Source organism: Phymastichus coffea, unplaced genomic scaffold, assembly GCF_024137745.1.
Source record: "Phymastichus coffea isolate CEN01 unplaced genomic scaffold, Cenicafe_Pcof_1.1 PCOF00110, whole genome shotgun sequence".
NCBI classification, from domain to species: domain Eukaryota; kingdom Metazoa; phylum Arthropoda; class Insecta; order Hymenoptera; family Eulophidae; genus Phymastichus; species Phymastichus coffea.
In genome coordinates this window covers 182,216-188,215 of record NW_026706921.1, presented here as the reverse complement: position 1 = coordinate 188,215, position 6,000 = coordinate 182,216, and positions in this window count along the sequence as shown.

The following is a 6,000-nucleotide window of genomic DNA, read 5'->3' as shown; positions in this document are numbered from 1 at the left end:
AGTACTATAAACTTAATGTAAAGACGATAATAAAAGAAGCTTAATATTAGTAACATAAATACAATATTAAAAATAACAATGAAATTCGTTACTATCCATTTTTACATTTTTGTTTGACAATTTTTCTATTATCACGTAAAACATTCAGTTCTTTGGGTAATATGTTAAATATTTTAATAGCAATAACATAATTACTGTTTTTATACATTTTTTTATATATTTTACGAATCTAAATACTTCTAACTATTGTTTTATTTTTTTGAGTTATTATATTTTGTACTTAGTTCATCATAACGATAAAATGAGGATTGTGGTGTTTAATTTCAATAAAACCACTGTGGATTAATTTATTTTTATAAATTTCTTTTTACTAATTATTTATAGAAGTTTGTTTTATAAGCTTGGAATGAGTATAAAATACTCATTCCAGTACCTCCCCGTAGCTGAATCCCGTAATTCATAATTCCACATAATATAATAGGCTTAATATATTTGTAGCAGTATTGTTGTACTAATAATTTTTGCTAATTTATAAAATATAAATACTAAATATTTATTTTTGTTAACAACGTAGTTAATATGACTATACCTTTTGAGGTCGTAATCAAATAGTACTCCAAGGTAGCTATTAGTTTCTTCTCTTTTAGTACATTTATTATAAATTTTAATCTCAACATTTACAAGTAGGTTTACGCCATAGCTATGAAAAGTTATATAAACTGTTTTATCAAAGTTCAATGATAATGTATTAATATTTAATAGATGAAAACATTTTTTTGTTATATTAGTTTTCAGAAACTCTGCATATGAAATGATAAAATCATTGAGCTATTTTATTTAGGATTGTAAACATAAACCTAATTCTATTGATAAAAGTTCAAATCAGATCTCCACAATTATTATGTTAAATTAAGCTAAAATTCCCGCAAAAAGTGCCTCTTCATATTATAGCAATACTCATAGAACTAAAATTTACATAGCAATGTTTTTCAACGAGTATTAGCGATTCCACTGGATGATATTCATCATGAATGAACATTCGACATCACAGGAAATCCCTTGAAAAGATAAGAGATCTCATCGTAAGAAAACTACTTGTTTGCTTGACCATTCAATCGTGTATATTTTTGTCGGTCCAGTTAAGTATCAATTATTCAATTATTGTTTCGAACGAAAATATTAAATCGTTTGATTGAAAACATAAATTAGCTGCCTGAAGTTCATATCGATAATTAACAATGAAAATGGATGCAGTCGTTAAAAAAATCAGCCGCGACTGCATTAAGCTTGCGAATGAATGTAACTGATCGCATTAGCATAGGTCAACGTCTTTGATTTGCAATCCGCGCTCCATTCATGATCAACTTGCAATCTCACTGTGGCTCTGTTGTAAAAAAAAAAAATTGAGCCGCAATATAAACGAGCAATAGTTAACGAGACACGAGAGGATTTACGAAAGCGTCGAAGCTGTAATGAAAAATCACGGGGATCGGATTAAGAATAAAATAAAATTAATGTCTGCGAAGATTATTACAACGCAAAGCTGAGAGGAGGTGGGGAGTCACTCGACAAAAATCCGCTAATGCGTCGTGACGTAGTAGCCACTGACGCACTCGATGACGTCGATGCGTGCCGTCGCGGCACACCGTAGCGCGCGCGCGCGCCGTAACATTGAAGAAAGATCGTCTCGTGATCCACACGGGAAAGTTTAAAGATGCAAGGAAACTTACAGGATGCCGCTTGCATAATCGTTGCGCACGGGGCAAACAATCTTTTACTTTTCCTCATTTTTTCCTTTGGAAAAGTTACTAGGATTACGGGTGCTTTTGCCATTGAAATTGTTTTATTTGTTTACGTGAATGCCATGCACGGAAAAAATTATCAAATGCTGACCGATTTTACAGTGGAAAAATTTTACACGTGTGATATATTTTGAGAATTTCTTGTTGCACTTATGCAAGCTCCGTACTTTATTAGAATTTTTGAAAGGATAAAAAAAAATCAATGAATTTGACAAACCGCTAGAATATATTTAAGTTACTTTCCTTCAAAATTTCCTTAAAAGGAAATTCCGAATTATTTCGAAAAAATCTTATATCTGATTATTTATTCTAAATTGTTTTCCGAAACCACCTCCAAGTTACATCAACTTATCATACGATTGATTTCATAGGATTAAATTTGTAAATAAATTTCTCAACTACGTTTTTTCGAGAAAATCGGGAGATAATCCTCACGTACTTTATTAATGATGATAAAAGCTTTGATACGAAGCGCTTGACACGCAACCTTGTCACTCTTGTGAAGTATCGATAATACAGAGTGATTTGTGAATCAATCAAGCCCATCATTCTAGTTCTAAGATCAATATTCATTTCGATACAATGTTATGAATTACTAATGTTTAAGGTGTTGCCACTATACCAATTTTTGATAAATTGATGATAACGGCGCTTTCTAAGATTGTATCAACAAAGATATCATGTTTTTAAATGATACGTAATTCCAATTAAGTAGATTGATACAATTAAGTTAATTGGAATCAAATAAATATCATAATATTAACACGTATACGGCAATATATGATGTTATTTCGATACAAATTTCTTTTATAATTGATTTTAACAAATTAAAAAAGCTTTGATTACAAACCGATCATAAATTATTTATGCTAAACGTATTAGTAAAGCATTGATACACATGTCTTATAAATCGGCTTTTTAAATGCCAGAAATAAATAACGTCGAGACTAGAAGTCTCTTCCCTCGAGCTTGCGATATTTGGGCTGCGAGTCGATTAATAGCGTAGCTTCGCGTTCGCATTGTTTTATGCTAATTGTAAGACCAAAAAAATCGCGAAAAAATGGCACTATGAATTTTGCAGTGTTTTTAATAGGTAACGGGAGCCTGCGTCACATTGTTCGAAGGCCATTCGTAATCGGGGCACTGTGCGCACGTGCCGATTTTATTTTTGCCGACATCATTGTTTGGCAGAAATACAAATATGGTTGAGGAAACCTCTGTTATTTTATTCAGCAGCGCACATTCATGCTGTATATTTATATTTTGAATGAAAACTTCGATTTTTTAATATTCTATTATACGATACAACCTTGTGCTATCAGAAACACGTTAAAAAAAGTGCAAATTTAAAAAGTTATATTTAGGATGACAGACACGCGCAGGATCGTAAATTGCTACTAATTAATGCCTTTAATTTTAATTTCACGGTTATCGGCCTTCAATTTGTGTAAAGTTAAATTTCAAATAATTTCAAAGATGAAAGTTTTAGTACGATAGTCGCAATGAAAACCTGCATCAAAAAGGCAATATTAATTACACTGAAAAAGTACACATTTTTGTAACAAAAGGATTCGCACAAACGCAGCAAAGGAATTATTTTGATTACGGGGGAAACGATTTTAAATTACTGTCCTTTTTACAAAAACATCATTTTACAATTTGTATTACTTTTGTAAAATTCATTATATTAATAAAGAAACAAATCAATAAGAGTTAGAGAAAAAATATTTCTGATAAGATGAACTAAAGTCCAGTGGTTCCGATCAGTTAAACTACTAGGTACTACTAATAAAATTTGATGAATTAGTTTTACAAATCACCAAATTTATTTAATGCTTTAATAATATTTTGAAAGTGTACATTGATGTATAATTTTGAATAAAAATGATATTTTTTCGTATAAAAATTATGGTTCTAATCGTTACATTTCAATAAGTGTACGTTAATGTAACAATACTTAAATAAATTTCGAAATAAGAGAAGACCATTTTATTCGACGACAACTTATATATATCTATTCTATTAAGCGTTAGTTAAACGATAATACTGATACATTCTTTGATCGATGTGCCCTCCATGCGTATTTATAGATATATAAATATTAGGCAATAATTCACCCAAGGTTTAGCTCTTAATATGCATTACACAATAACTCTTAAAAATTAACTTGTGAACGAAAACAAAATATCGAAGTTAATGAAGTTAAATAATTGGAAAATACCGGATACATCAAACTTGTCGAAAGATATTTTCAATAGTTTCTTTTAAAAAACTATTGTGCGAAATGCCTCAACATTGATTTATAGTACTTCTATTACAATAATCTATCAATTCATACTGCTTTCTTAGCATCATGATTCTTATTCGAAGCTGAATTTCACAGCAAACATTACCCTTTAGTTATATGCTTATAAATATGTATGGAAGAGGGTTAAAAGTAAATCGAGATGTTCGCTTGTGACTATGGGTATTAGAAATCCACGACATCTGCTGCGCAAATAAATGTGATATACCATAAATTATTGAACGAAATATTAATTAAAAGCGGCTTTCTCTCGTATCCGTAACTGCTATTGCTCTGGCGTCATTCTTAGAAAGTAACGTACAACTACGTAAATCAGCTATGTGCAAATTATGTTTTCCTCGCTAATTACCGTTCTTTCTTGAAGCATAAATCGTTTGATAATATTTATGCAACATCCAAGAATCCAATGCCTTTCATATCATTCTACGAAACATGTGTTTTGTTCACAAGTAAAAACAATCCAAGGTGTGATGCAGTACAATAATATTCTCAATAATTTTCACCATAAATTCTTACCAATGTACAAGTCTTGTACGAGCGTTTCATTAGCAAAATAAAACACCATAACGGAGTTTTTTTCTATGCTAAGGTTCCATTTCTTAGTTAAACACGGAATTGCAAACTTAAACGAGAAGACTTATTGAAATCCCGTTCAGTTTTTGCCAACCAACTCACTTTGTAAAATAATTACCTCAGATCACGTAAAACATGAAATTCACTTTCGGATTGAACAATGTTTGAATTATTCGCTGCCTCTACTAACTCATCGATACATTAAAAGCAGATAACAGAAAGCTGATTAAAACGAATATACACTTACAAAATTTATAACATTTTAGTGTTTCTATAAGGTAGAAGTGAATATACTAAGAAGACAGTAATCATCCTTTTTTCAGACAAGGAAATTTTTCAGGTGTTCAGCTTGACACTGCAAACCGCAAGACTGTCATATAATAAAGAAGGTGGCTAATCCAGCTTACAAGGTCCACCTAAAAATAATCTGTACAGCACATAAAACCGAAGAAACATTGTTATGGATGTGCGCTGTTTGGCGAATCGATCGATAATTGAAACTTACAATGTTTTTTTGCAATAACAATAAAACATTTCTTTATAATATAAATGTATCCTCGACTACTCCATAGAATTTCAGAAAAGAAAATTGTTAAACTTTCAAGTGAGTCAGATAAAATTATAGTAGCGTCTATTACAAAACTTATTATCTAACTAGTAAAATCATCACCAATGCTCTAAAAGTTTTCACTATCAGACATAATAAGTGATATACTAATTCTAACTACGATCGAATGTAATTCATTAACAGTCAATTATAAGTCAGACGAATTAAAAAAAGAGCAAGTTCATTCAGTGTTTCAAATAATATATAATCTTAAGAGTCATTAATTTCATAATATATTCATTTCACACTTCGGTATAATTTGACAAATTTACTGAACCGGTTATTCACTTTAAATTATTAAATTTATAACAAAGATTTATAAACTAAACGCGATTTTTAATTGTAATATCAATTTTTATGTCTCTTATATGTTTTAGTAATAAATACGAGCAGAGCGAAAGTATTTACACCAATCTGCAACAAATTCTTTTCCTTTGCATGTGCAATTATTGGTACTTACACTGGTTACATAGGGAAATTTTGGAGTAACTCACTAAAATAAGCTATTTAAAATGCCGAATCAAAAATCGCTAAGAAATGATGTTTTTGACTCGGGCAATGCAAAAAGTAACAAAGATCCGGCTACTGAAATACGAAAGGATCCGTGCATTTGCATTGAGCATGTACTGACGCTCGTAATGATCAAAGTGTATCCTTCGTGTACCGTGAGAATATTTCCGCCAGTAATATAAGAAAAACAGACGTATCTACGT